At 34.4% G+C, this 14,963-nt stretch overlaps 1 pseudogene; it reads right to left on the reverse strand.

Annotated features, from left to right (window-relative positions):
- Positions 1-883: 883 nt before the first annotated feature.
- Positions 884-6,768, reverse strand: LOC100935280 (annotated as a pseudogene).
- Between the last annotated feature and the right edge of the window lie 8,195 nt (positions 6,769-14,963).

Here is a 14,963-nt window from a genome sequence, read left to right on the forward strand (position 1 = left end):
GCTTCAAGAAACAGGTAATTATGCATAACATTCCAAATGAAGACAAGTTCACCAAAAACAAGAGACTAGTACTTCTACTTGAAAAGGTGGCAAATTCAGCTCATCAATCTTGGTTCAGGCTCCCCTTGTTACCCAACATCTGCTTAATGGGTTCTTATTATTCTATGATTTCTATCACTTAAGTTTAACACATTATTCAAAAGATGGAGCCAAAAAAAAAAAAAATCAACCCAAATAGTTTATCCCTTTCCATTTATCTACATACTATTCAGAAACTCGAGGCTTCTAGGAATTTTTGTTAACATTCCAAATTTCTAAACAATAACTCAGAGGTAGTATGGCAAAGAGTTGGTCTCAGCATGAGATTTCTTTTTCCTCATTAATATTTTTATTCTTTCACAGTGACAGTTTTTAATTGATGCTCTTTTCACTGGCATATTTGTGCACAATCAGGAGGATCTCTATAACAGTGTTCAAAACAAGCTCTTTCTAAGTAATGACAAACCTAGGGAGGTAGCTACAAAATAATGTGCCTTGTTCAAAATTCTGAATTATGGGATGATAACTATTACTATTATAGTGGGAATACTAGTTGTTTTTCTTTATAATTTTGCAATCTAAGTTTTTACCAGTATTTCAGAGTTTAATATTTTTGTTGTTTTGTATAACAAATTATTTTTCTCTTTCATAAATTTTGTGATTTTATTCCTTAAGCACATATTTTTATATACAAGTTATTTGTTCTCTTTGAGAATATACATCAAACTATGATGTTAGAAAAAAAACTAAGTAATATCCACTCACTGGGCTTTTGGGGAGGAAGACAAAAAAATGGAAGGGCTAAGGGAGGAAAGGAAAGAATGGGGATGGCTTTTCCCATTTATTAGCTGAGAAAATAACATGATAGGAGCTCACTAGAACAGTTGTAGTGATGACATAATATGATTTTGTGATACCCTGATTTTCAGGGGGCTTCTAGAATATTCTGGCAGTAAGTCAGTGATTCTAGATTTTCTGCCACGGGAAACTCCCATATCTAATCTGTCTGTTTCTTACTACTCCTTAGATAGCATCTGGCCTCAGGATAGTCCCACAGATCAAACTCTTGAGACAATAGTGAATAAAACCACTCTTCAATTCATTACTGACTTGTAATCTTGTCGGTAATAATCTGATCAACCATTCCTTCCAGAAACCACTCCTTCCTACCTATGAGCCATAGAATTAGCATATCTATGAGTAAAAGCTGGAAAAATATATCTCCTTGCTTCCACAAACTTTTGGGGTCCCCCTTTCCCAACCTCATTTAGTCACAACTTTCAATAATCATTTTAATGAACTGTGTATCAAGTGAAAATTCTGCCATCATGGATCCCAATTCAATCTGTAATCATTTAAAGGAACTAGATAATTCAAACATTCTAGGGCTCTCATCAGAGTTTGGAGCTGGTGGATCCATAAAATCAAAGTGAATCAAGTCATTTATATCATGTTTCTCCAACTATAATACCACTAAACCCCAAATTAGACCTCAAAATATCCTGAATTTCAATTTTCCAGACTTGCTCTGCATGAAATCTGAAATATTTTCCAGACCTGGTACAACTAGTTGGACTAGTTTTTTGCTGGGCAAAAGCTTTGCTGATTTCCATCACCAAAAAAGAATCCACTCCAATTTGAAGATTATATACCTTTTATTTTATCAATCCAGGGTCAATGACAAACACAATACCACCTATTGTTAGTTATGTCTCTTCAATATTAGTAGATACAACTATTGTTCACTCTGTTTCTTCATTTTGTTTTTTTCAAAGAGGCTCAAAATTTTTTGGTTGTTTTTGAGGCAGAAGTATGGAATAGAGAGAAATAATTTTAATATCACCATTCTGGACCTAAATCATCACTTTATTCTCTTGTAGACTTCATCAATTTCCCCTTATCTAGGAAGGAAAATAAGCTCTCTTTCCTCATCTTCATACATGTGAATTTGAATCACAGTTTTAATAGCTACTTTAAGGTAATCTCTTTCTGGTTCTGGAGTATAAAAAAATCTCAAGAGAGTGCATATGGAAAGGGATAGTTAAAAGGGAACAATTATCAAAGTAAATCTGAAGTTTCCCTCCATCTAAAGTGGCACTCATAACCATAATCTTTCAATCTGATCTGTCCTCATAATTTCCTTAAGAACTCCTATAAGAATATCTGTGGTCCAACAGGATGATTTCAGATAGGCCTGGAGAGACTTACACAAACTGATGCTGAGTGAAATGACAGGACCAGGAGATCATTATATACTTCAACAGCAATACTATATGATGACCAGTTCTGACGGACCTGGCCATCCTCAGCAATGAGATCAACTAAATCAGTTCCAATGGAGCAGTAATGAACTGAACCAGCTATGCCCAGAGAAAGAACTCTGGGTGATGACTAAAAACCATTACATTGAATTCCCAATCCCTATATTTATGCCCACCTGCATTTTTGATTTCCTTCACAAGCTAATTGTACAATATTTCAGAGTCTGATTCTTTTTGTACAGCAAAATAACGTTTTGGTCATGTATACTTATTGTGTATCTAATTTATATTTTAATATATTTAACATCTACTGGTCATCCTGCCATCTGGGGGAGGGGGTGGGGGATAAGAGGTGAAAAATTGGAACAAGAGGTTTGGCAATTGTTAATGCTGTAAAGTTACCCATACAATATTAACCTGTAAATAAAAGGCTATTAAATTAAAAAAAAAAAAAAGAATATCTGGGGTCAAAGTCCTTCATCAAGGATTACAATGTTTGAATGATTAATATGTTTGAACCCTAAATAAAAAATTATGACTCCCCCTCTCCCTCCTTCCTTGCCATTAGGACTGGGAGAATTGAGTCAGAAAAACCCTTAGAGCTCCAATCACCTTTACATACCATTTCATAAAATCCAGGTGCATTATTTGGATCCTTGCTAGGATAATTGCCCCTCCTTTTGAGTAATGCCCCTCATCTCACTGTCACCTGCTTTTGACCCTCTTATCTTGACCCCATCCTGTCAAGATTAAGTTATGATCCTTTCCTGTAATTATGGCTTGTCTGCCCACTCAGTGTCCTCACTCCCCTTATCTGTCTCTGTTTTCCCTATAAGATTGTATACTTAGGTTATATATCCTATTTGCAAATCCTAGTTAGCTAAAACACTATATAAATTCCCTGCCTCAGTTCCTTGGGGCTGAATGATTTGGACAAGAGTCCCGTTTCAATCAGCTAGCCTAAACTCTCCACATTAAAGATTTAAAAACGAATCTCTCTCTTGCCTCAGTTTCTCTGGTATTATAATAATACCATAGCATTCTAGAAGGGGATCATTCATAGCTGGTTGGAGATATGTTCCATCTATCATATATTTGAGAATAGTTTTTGCCGTACTGCAGTATTCAAATCAGATGGAGTACCCAACTTCCTGGCCCAGTATCACATCCATTTCATCAGCAATTCTCAGAGCAACAGTCATTGCAGTAATTCTCCTGGGCTGGGTCCAAGCTGTTCCTCTCTTGGGTTCTAGTAAAGAGTGCATGTAATAAACACACCACTGAGGGATCTGCATTGTTTTACCAGAATCAATCTCACCAACTATGTGAAGTACTGATGCCTAATTAGAATATCTGTAAACCTAGCTTTATATTCCCAAATAGGAACTTGAAGCCTGTTCTTTACAATGACATAGTAACAAAGGATGTGCGGTAGATTAGTGAATGGATTAATACACTATGGAAGTGATATGTGTCCTGTATATCCTGTATCGGTTGAATGAATGAACAGAATGTGGTTGAGAGTGCTGATTTCAATACTTTTAAAGGTGGTAATTCAGCAGTAATGAGCACAGCATTAGTAGAGGCAGCAAATCCTATCTCTAACCTAAAAGCTGTGGGACCAGCAGTAAGTCACTTGATGTATCAGAGTCTCAGATCTTTAAGACTTGAAGATTCTTAGGAAGAGCCATTCAGTATTTATCAAAGGAGTTCAATTCCCCTCAACAATCAACAATCTGTCGATTCCCAGGCCCCACCAAAAAAAAAAAAGAATGGTAGTAGCTAAAGATAAAAAAAATATGAGATGCAAAAATTTAGCAATATCTCCATCCCAAACATTCATATGGACTATGTGTGCCCAATGTACGGTTGGCCATTAAGAGTTCATATTGGTCTAATTGGCTACAATCAGACATACCAAGATCTTTTTGGTACTCTTCTAGAATGAAGGACAACAACCAACCAACCAAATACAGCCTATAGATTGTACACACGTGTGGTTGAGTTACATATTATGAGTCAGATGAGTTTCACAATTCATCATATTGTTTTGACCTGTGACTAAAGTCTCTTTTGGAGGAAGGAGAGGTGGCATTTATACTGTGACATATATTGTGTACGTATTGTAATATATTATATTGTAATATATACTGAAGTCAGTTCAATTCAACAAACATTTATGAACAGCATATTGTACAGCTAAGGATGGAAGTCATGACTGCTGACTCTGACTTCTGAAAATACTAGGATATTTTTCACAATGCCATGAATGTATCATATAAGATGACTATTAGTAGTATATTGTTTTTCTTTAAAGTCTTCAAATGAATGGGAATGTGATATTTAAATTTTAAATAAATTTTCTTTTTCTCAAATCAAAGCTTTGTGTATTCTGTTACCATTAAGCTTCCTATTTGTATGATTTTAATTTCATTTGTAAAGAAAAATTACAGCCTTTTTAAATATTTTCATTCAACTAAAAATATTGGTTGTGGTCAGTGTTGAAGAGGCAGTCCAAATTTTGAATGAGACAGCTGAGAAATGTGGAAGATTCTGTTTACTAAATACTAGCTTATAGGTTTAGCTAAAATAATGAGATGAGAAGACTTCTGGCAGACACATAAGACTTGTTTACATTTTGATTGCAATTTAATAATTTGCTGATTGCATTATAATCACACCAATATTGCATTTTAATTGCATGCATCTATTTGGTTAACTAAATTAATGCCTTGAAATTACAGTTTGATTTTCACTTATACATAACCAATTCTCTTTCTGTCTCTGCTCCAATAAGGATGATTATCAGCAAGTACTATTCCTGATCATTTCTTTCTGGTAAACTCCCTAGCCATATTCTGACTAGTGCATTCTAAAAGATCATATTATTTAAACTAATGTAAAATGATTACTATTTCATGGATAGATGTGAAATGCATGGGAAAGCATTTTGTTTAACAGAAATCTGGAATATTCAGCCACCATTAGTAGGGAATAAGAGAACTGTCCTTGTCTATTAGCTCTTACCTGATATTTGGGTAACAAATATTAGTATTTGTATATTTGTAACAAATTCATTTGTTCAGAAAATTACATTTGAGAATGGGGAAGGAACAGGTTATCAAGTTAATAGGATACAGAAAGAAAAAAAAGAGTAAGCAAATTTCATAAAACATAATTTGAAAATATAAGAATCTAAAGTTTTTAACTGTTAAAATTTATAAAATGCAACTAAGACTTTAAATCACTTAAAAAACCATCAAAAGAGAATCTAGCATGTCCAGTTTCCTAGAACTGAGAGGTTTTTATAACACTTTACTTCCCACGGACTTCTTGATATTAAATAATATTTAAGAGGAAAGGAGAACCCTCAATTAATCAATACTTGGCAAGGTGTTTCATTCAGTCATTCAATATTTATTAAGTGACTACTGTGTCACTGGACTGAGGCTAGAGAGATACAAAATTTATTTGGCAGGTTATCTGCCCTTATGGATCTTATAGTCTAGAAGGAAGATAAGACACAAATGCAGGTCCTAATAATTGGATGGGATTAACAGAGAAAGATTTATGTGGGATAGTAGCAACCACAAAAATAATCAGTGACTCTCAGAATAAGAAAAGCAAAAAGAGTTAATTACAATTTCGGGAGAAAGGGCAACTTCCAACAGACAAGGTGTCAGTAGAGAAGTGAAAAGTGCAAAGTGCAAACACAGGATTATATTGATCCTAACCAGAAGCCCCACCCCATCCTTTGAACTTTTCTCCCATTGGCTGGATGGAGAGTTTAATTTACGCAGAGACTAAATATGGATTCCGGAATACACTTTTTAGGTGTATTATTAGTTACTTAAATACTAATGAAAAGAGGGGCAAGTGGGGAGGGGAGGGAAATACATATTTATCAAAGATAATCTGACACCTGCAGCTTTTTGCTATATCTCAACTTGTTATTGTAAAGTTTCAAGTCACAATTAAGGCATAGGTCAAGTCCACATTCTTATGAGAGATCTTCAGTTTATCCCAAACAGACTGAAGTATTGATGGAATTACTCCTTGAGGCAAGCAGTTCATCCTAAAAGTCCCTTGGAGAAGTCTTGGTCTTACTATGTCTAGTCAGAAATCTGAGTTATGTCAAATCCCTGAAGTTAAATTTCCAATATAAATTTGTCCATGTTCACACCACCTTTGCTGAACCCTTTTGGGGTTACAACCCACCAGGGCACCCTGCCTCAAGGTGTCTATTCCCTCTTTCCTCCTCCATGCCACATGGTGTTTCTCCTCTCATTTCCCACCATTACTCCTTCTTTCTTTTTTCTCCTTCTTACAGCTGACTCTTTTAGGGTGCTAAATCCCTTTATTTCTTTTATCCATTGTCAATTGTTAAAAACCCCTTTCCTTGCTAACTATATGGTCTTCAAACTCTATTTCAAATTTACCATTGCTGGTGTCTATTGTATTTTTCCATTTTGTCTGTAACCTCTTCTAACCTTTTGCCAAAGAGAATGGCCATTATAGATTCTTCACATGACCAAATTCCAAGTTTTGATACTAAACCCCAGACATATCAGTTGGCTAGAAATTGCTCTCCTAAATCACATTCCTCATGTATATTATATGGCAAGCACAAAATAAAGACATAAAACACTGTCATGTGAAGTCTCAAAAGAAAGCTCATAGAAATTGAATTGTTTTTCTAATTTCAATGATTTTACATGATGATGTCTATTATTTAATTTGAACAACTTCTGGTACTTTGTGTGATTTCCCACAAACTATAACCTCAATATATTTTTGTTTTTCACTGTGGAATGACCTGTATGGAAATGCTGGATAGAGCAGCAGTGTTGTAAGACAGAGAGGTGGGGCAGGCCTCAAAACACTGAGACACAAAGACTATATTCATTTAAATAAAATGATGTAAAAACTCTTACTGGAATAGTTTTCCTAAAGAAAGAAGGGTGGATCCCTGTGGTACTTATGGTATTTGAGGCTACAATGCCAGATTTTCTGGGATTTGGACCTAAGGTATGTTTGCTTCAGCAAACTGGGTAAGCCAAGATTAGTTTTAGAACCAAGAAGAAATTAGACAACTTGATTGTGATACAAAAGAATTAGTTTTAAATAAAAAAGAAGTTTTTAAGAGACAGGAAAAGAGAAGACTTATTTAATTTAAATAAAGGTAGGAGAATAGAAAAGAAAATATAGAGAGATCAAGACAGCTTCTTGGGATCATAAATCTAGAGCTGAAAAAGACTTTAGAGGCCATTTAGTCCTAATCCCAAATTTTACAGATAAAGAAAATGAGGTACATAGAGATTAAATGGCTTGCCCAAGGTTACACATATAGTAAGTAATCAGGTTCCGAACCCAGGATCTTTTGATTCCAAATCCAGACTTCCAAACATTGAATGCTGAAAAGTGTCTCAAAGATTCTGGGCTAGGGAAATTAGCCTTTTTTTAATGCTAGTTAAATACCATTTATTTTATTTAAATGGTCCTGAGACCATCCAATAGACATGTCTCTCAGAGCTAATCCATTTTATTACTCTGTCCAGATCTTTCTCCTAATCATTTACTAATCTCTGGTAGACTGTCCCACCATCTTCAGCGTTTAGGAATCTAGCCTAATCTTCCAACCAAACTTAACCATCATTTTTTATGATTTCCATGTTTATGATATTCTTTGATACCTTTCCCTTCTCAGCTGATCAATAAGAGTAATACTAACTATTGACATTCTTGTAATAATAACTGATTTGTAGAGTACTAAAATTTATGAAGTGATTTATATAACAATAATACATTTTTATAGGACTTTGAGGTAGCTGTTATTGTTTAGTCATTTCAGTTGTATTTAATGACACCATTTTAGGTTTTCTTGGCAAAAATACTGAAGTGGTTTGCTGTTTTTTCCTCCAGCTCATTTTACAGGTGAGAAAACAAAAGTAAACAGGGTTAAAGGACTTAAGGCCACACAATTAATAAGTGTTTGAGGTTATATCAGAACTCATGAAAATAATTCTTCCTAACTCAAGATCCAGTACTTCATTTACTGTGTCACCTAGCTACAAAGGATTGCAAAGTATTTTATATACATAATCTCATTTGATCCTTGATGAATTCAACCCTGTGAGGTAGGTGCTATTTATTTTTAGACTGGATTTTGGTTTCATTGATATGAGGAACTTTGAATAAAGAAGTTCTCTATGCCAAAGCACATGGTCACTTATACTTCATCTTAGAGAATTTCCTGAAGCACTAAGAAGTTTCTGTTGTTATCATTAATCAGTAATTATTATATTAACATTAATAATAGTAGCTAATATTTATGTAGCACTTTCCAGTTTTCAAAGCACCTTACACATACTACCTTATTTGATCACCTTGGGAGGTTGGTGCTATCCTTTTCAATCCAAAAATGAGTTCTCTAAATTCTTCCTTAGGTTTTTTTTTTGTTTGTTTTTTTTAGCATTAACTAGAATTTTAATCTGATTGATGTGCCAAGGCCCAGCTACTTCTAAGACCAGTCTTGAAGATCAAGAACATTGTTCACAAGCTTAGTCTCTTACTGTGATCCCTCTGACAGTCTGAAGTACTACTGATATATGGAATTCTATCTATAGAAGTAAAGTTATGTGATGGAGCAGGCCTGTTTTATAGTTGTTCTTATTACTGCTATTACCATTATTTCTTACTGTCTAGTGAAACCCAAAGAACAGAGTCTCTTTGAAAACATTATTATCCTAAATAAAAGAAATATTTATATTAAGTATAAGAATTAAGAATTTGTATAAAAAATAAATTTAGGGAATATTAAGTAGTATTTTTGTTTGCATATGAAGAGTTAATTTTCTTTGAACGATAGCTGCTTAAAGCTTCATAAATTTCCATCCTAAAAGTCAATATTTTTTCTTTATTTGTAAACAATTTTACCCATTGACTCTCTCCCCCCCAATCCAAGTAATGGCAATTTATTTCAAGGTCATTCTCAAGATACTTATTTGCCCCAAACTCATCTTAGAATAACTGCTATTTTCTTAATGCTGTTACTTATATCATCTTTCTATTAATTATCAGAACCAGTCCATCATAGGTTCATCTCAGACAACAGGAACCTACACCTAAGACTCTTGAATTATATGGAAAGGCCCAGTTGCTTCTAAGATCAGTCTTAGAAGTCAAGAGGATTTCCCACAAGCTCAGGCATACACAGCTTGACAAATTAGAAATCTTAAATTTTCTAGGACACTGGAAAAGCCCAGGAGCCTTAACAACAAGGAATGATTTCAAAGGCTGAGGTTTTTTCTCTAGATTGCAAGAGCAATCCAGCCTCAACTTGTATTCCTTTGGTATATCTTCTAACTCTCACATGGATACTAGTGCTTGCATTGGCTTGTAGAAGAAGAAACAAGAATCTACAGGTCTGAAGGAATTCTTCATCTGGAAGTACCTAAGGGAGCCATGGCATCACAGTTACTGAATTCAAAAGTAGGTTCACATCCATTGCCATATGAACATTGGTCTTTGGGTCTCAGTTTCTTTATTTAGAAAATAAAGGACTTACCTATATGATTTATGTAATGTTTAAATGATTTGTAAGCCATTAGAAAATATGATATAGAAAATATACACTTAATAAAAATTAGTATAATATAAGTGTTTAATAAATTCCTATTTAAGCCACACAAGAAGTAAGTTACTAAGCTGGGATTTAAATTCCAGGTTTTTGACTCCTCATATAGTATTCCTTTTACCTTACCACAATGCTTTATCTAAGAAATATTATGAAAATAAGAGCAAAATCCCCAGCATATTAAGCAGATCCTCAGTGTTGGATTTATGCGAGAGTATATGAACCAGTCACATCAGATGGGACATTAAACATGCATACATCACCACACAGATAATTACTTAATAAAATCTGTACTGTTAGAGGAAATACCCACATAGATGAGATCTCAGCTCCATTGAAATATTGGAGAAGGCCTAATTAAGGATAAAGACAATAAGAGATGAAGAATTGAAGTTAGAAAACAGAGAGTTATGTTCAAATTTATTGAACATTTGTCCCTATGTACAAACTTACTATGTAAGTAAACTAAATAATGACCTTGCTAATATAATAATATAAAAACACATATACTCAAAGTAAACCTGTGCATCAAACAATCAGAAGACACACCCAGGTTATAGGATTCCAATGCCTCCCCTGATATCCCACTACTATAAATTTTTAGATAAATAGAAAGGAAGTAATTAATTGATGTCATAGAAACACCAGATCTGCTTAAGAAAGAAAAATTAAAGAGAAAAAAGATTTAATCCACTTCTGTTAGCTTCTATGCATGATAAATTCCCATTCTTTTGTTCACCATATAGAACCCATTTGTGAACTATGGAGGTCACAGATATATTGGCTATTGTTTATGAAGACTTATGAAATTAGCTTGCTGTCTTAAATAATAATCTGATTTGATGCAGATCCATGTATGACAAATGGATAATTTCTTATCTCCCTTCATTCTTCCAGGCAGATAGATGGCATAGCAAAGAGAGAGGTGGACCTGGAATAGGAAAGCATCGGGCTCAAATTCTTCCTCAGACACTTACTAGCTGTGTAATCTGGACAAATCACTTAATTTCTGCCTACTTCAGTTTCCTCACCTGTAATATGTGGATAATAATAGTACTTATCTTTCAGAATTGTTATGTAAATAAAGCAACATTTATAATGTTAAACAAAACAAAATGTTATATAAAATGTTATCATTATTCATTATCATATCATTCTCCTGAAGTTCTAGTTAAGAGCTCTAAAACTAATCAGGAAAAATGTCTTGAGGGTTTCTATATGCAACTCTATTTTGCATGATTAATTTGTTCTTCCTTTTACACTAGCACTTCCTTTAACTGAATACACTAGACACTGAGTGCCTACTATGTGCAAGATTCTATAGTGGCACTGAAAATTTAAAAAGGAAAACAAAATAATCTACATTCTACACTTCTATCATCCAAAGCAGTAGCCAGTATTTATTCCAAAGTAACTGAGAAAAATAATTACTAAATAATTAATGATAAGCAATTACTAATCTGTAATCAGTTCTTCAAATTATTCTTACTAAAAATCATATTGGGGTAGCTAGGTGGTACAGTGGGAGAGCACTAGCCCTGAAGTCAGGAAGACCTGAGTTCAAATTTGGCCTCAGACACTTAATACTTCCTAGCTGTGTGACCCTGGGCAAATCACTTAATCCCAATTGCCTCAGCAAATAATAATAATCATATGGCCTGGCACTGTAACTTTTGCCATATTTTGAGGTTTTGGTTGTTGTTTTTTTGTTTGCCCAAAATAGATCACTGGAGATACTCAGCAACCTAAATGACAAAGCCTATATTGTTAATAACTTGTCAGCAGAATGGACAAAACTATAAATTCATAATGTAAATTCAATTGCTATAATTGTTTGACAAATGTTTTGGTATGTGAAACCAAAACAATTTGAGTAGGTTAAGGGAAAAAGTGATGAGGAGGAGATTGAAGAAGGAGATTGAATAGCTTTCTGAATTTTTTTTTCATAGCTTTCTGAATTAAAGCCACAGGAACCAATGTGCTACTATTCACATTTAGTATGGCTGTGTCAACTGGACCAAACAGGCCTCTAACTTGTTAATGACCTGAGCCACAAAAGAGCAAGCTAAAGGCAGAAGAGTCAGGAATCAAATGAAAGTTTAATTTCAAAGTGAGGAAAACAGTTTGCAAGCAAGGAAGACAGTCAAACACATGTTCCAAGACCCAGTCCCCGACTGAGGGAACTTGCTTTAGTGTGGCCAAACCTTGATTTATATACTTGTGGATAGACAAAGAGTCAAACAGTGTAGTATAGCAACTGTAGTGAGGCATAACAGCAATGATGAGGCAAGATTGTCTAATGCAAAAAGTCCAGTCATAGCAGCCTGCTGGTACTTGCCCAAGTGCAGGGACCATCAGTTCTATAATTGAGTTGCAGTTAGTGTTCATCCAGAAGGTAAGAGAAAAGGATTGTTGTTATGCCAGCCTCAGGGCACAGCTTGTTTGTTGGGCTTTAGCTCTGGAAAACAGGGTGTCTCCTAATAGTATCTTGACAGCTGAAAAGAAATTATGATTTTCCAGGCAGATAAAAATATTTTGTCTTCCTATGTCTTTCTTCACATGAGGAAATCAATCAATCTACCTGAATTTATTGAAAGCTTACTATGTTGGCATAATAGAGTGCCAGGGCTGGAGTCAGGAAGATTCATCTTTCTGAGTTCAAATCTAGCCTTGGACACTTACTAGATATGTGATCCTGAGCAAATCATTTAACCCGAATTGCTTCCAGACTGAGAGGTGTGGGAGGGAGGGGAGTCATTTATTAGGAATAGTAGAGGAGTTCATATTCAATTATAAGAGTGGGCCATTGGAGTTTATTGAATAAGGAAGTGACATATTCAAATGTATTTTAGTAAAAATAAATAAACAAAAAACTTTTGACAGCTATGTGGAAATAAGGAAAGAACTTGAGGTAAGGATATTAATTGAATTGGAAGCTATGACAATTATATGGGATGATGAGAACCTGAAATAAGGCAGTGGCCAGGTGAATGGAGAAAAGGAAACAGAAATGAGAAATGATATAAAGATCAAAACTATGAGATTTGGTAACTGACTGAAAATATAGGATGAATGGGAGGAACTGAGAATGGAATTGATGTTGCAAATCTGGATAACTAGAAAGTTCATGTTTTCCTAAACAGAAAGAGAAATTTGAAAGAATAGTAGGTTGGAAGAAAAGAATAATTCTATTTTTGGACATGTTAAGTTTGACATGCTTGAAAGAACTCCAGCTCAAAATGTCCAATAGGCAATTTAATGAGTAATTTTGGTTAGGAGAGACCCCAGGACAGAAGTCAGATCCCTGGGAGTCATTGGCATAAAAATCATACTTCAACCAATATAAACTAATGAATTTAAAGAATGAAAATTTACAGAGAAAAAGTATGCCATGATAATCCTTGTGATTCTCCAACAATCTGGAAAAAAAGCTATTGAAGTTCATCCAGAAAAAAAAAAAATTTTTTTTTGAGAAGAAATTGTTCTAAATGTACGGAAAAAACCGAGAATGAGCAATGTCATAAAAACCCAGAAAGGAGAGAATATTCAAGAGAAGATGGTCAAATGCTGAAAGAGATGAAGAAGGATATGGATTGAGAAAGGCCATCATATTTGTCAATCAAGAGATTATTGGTAGCATTGGAGAGAACAATTTTAACTAATTGATAAAGCCAAAAAGTCAGATTGCAAATGGTTAAGAAATAACTGAAAGAAGATGAAATGAACCACAGATTTTTCTAGAAGTTTGGTTGCCTAATTTCAGTATCTTGTTTGCAATAGATCACTCATTTCCTGAAGATTCAAATAAATAGTCTTTTAATTCAAAAATAATACTAACCTACAGCATTTTCCAGTGTGGTTAGAAACAGATCAGATTAAAAATAGATAGAAGCCACCAGCAAAATGGTTAAAAGTAGTTGATAATAAAGATCTCTGGGGATATAGGAGCTTTTTGTTAAAATCCTAAAAGCAATATTCTTCTTGTCCAAAGGACCCACTGCTCAGTCTCTCATCAATCCATTTACAGACAAAGTTAATCCACACTTCCCTGAGTCTACACAACAACTTTTCGCTGAAACAGTCCCATTGCTATAGTGGGAATGAAGTATTGGAGACTTAGGGAGGGATTAACTCGAGTTTTACTAATTCCATCAATTGGACCAGGAAAAGATAAAAAGATAGAAGATGATAGCCTGATGGGGTGGTAGAGAATAGAATGGAGTTTGTTTTTTGGTTTGGGATTTTTTTTTCTTTAGGATGAGGGAGATGTATTTGCAAACAACAGAGCAGAAGCCAGTACAACTACATCTCAATTAGTACAGGCTGCATGTTTCTAGTAGAAAGGAACCAATTACCATATTTTATATAATTATATATTTAAATAGTACAGATTTGAATACATGTAATCACTTGATGGGATTTATTCTTTGCACTAATTGGGACCTACCTGTAGAAATATAAGAATAGACTGAAGATTGAGCCTGCAATATGAAAAGATATTTAAAAGATGAAAAAGGAGGAAAGAGGATCATGGGTCCCTATAGAGGACTTGGCCTTCCAGAGGAGATGACCACCTCTTCATTAAAGAGTGGAATAGAGGATTCAATAGGGAATGAAATAAAAAAGTTTTGAAATATCAAAAAGGGGGGGGGGGAATGGAGCTCATGGTGGCTCTATTTTCCTGACAATAATAATAAATAATACCTAGAACTTATATAGTATTTTAAGATTTATAAGGAACTTTACATATATTGTTGCATTTGCTCCTCTCAACAATTCTATAAAATTGATGCCATTATTATCCCATTGTACAGATGAAGGAACTGATGATGAAACACATTGGGTAATCTGCCCAGTAAGCCAGTGACTATATAATAGTTTTCTTTGTGGTACTTACGTAAATTGTGATTCATAAGATCATAGACTTAGACCTTAGAAGCCACTGAGTTCATTCCTTATTTTACAGGGAAGAAGATAAGGTCCAGAGTAGTTAACTGTCTTGCCCAGGTTCACACAGCTAGCAATGT

The sequence above is a fragment of the Sarcophilus harrisii genome, chromosome 1 (genome assembly GCF_902635505.1).
Source record: "Sarcophilus harrisii chromosome 1, mSarHar1.11, whole genome shotgun sequence".
NCBI classification, from domain to species: domain Eukaryota; kingdom Metazoa; phylum Chordata; class Mammalia; order Dasyuromorphia; family Dasyuridae; genus Sarcophilus; species Sarcophilus harrisii.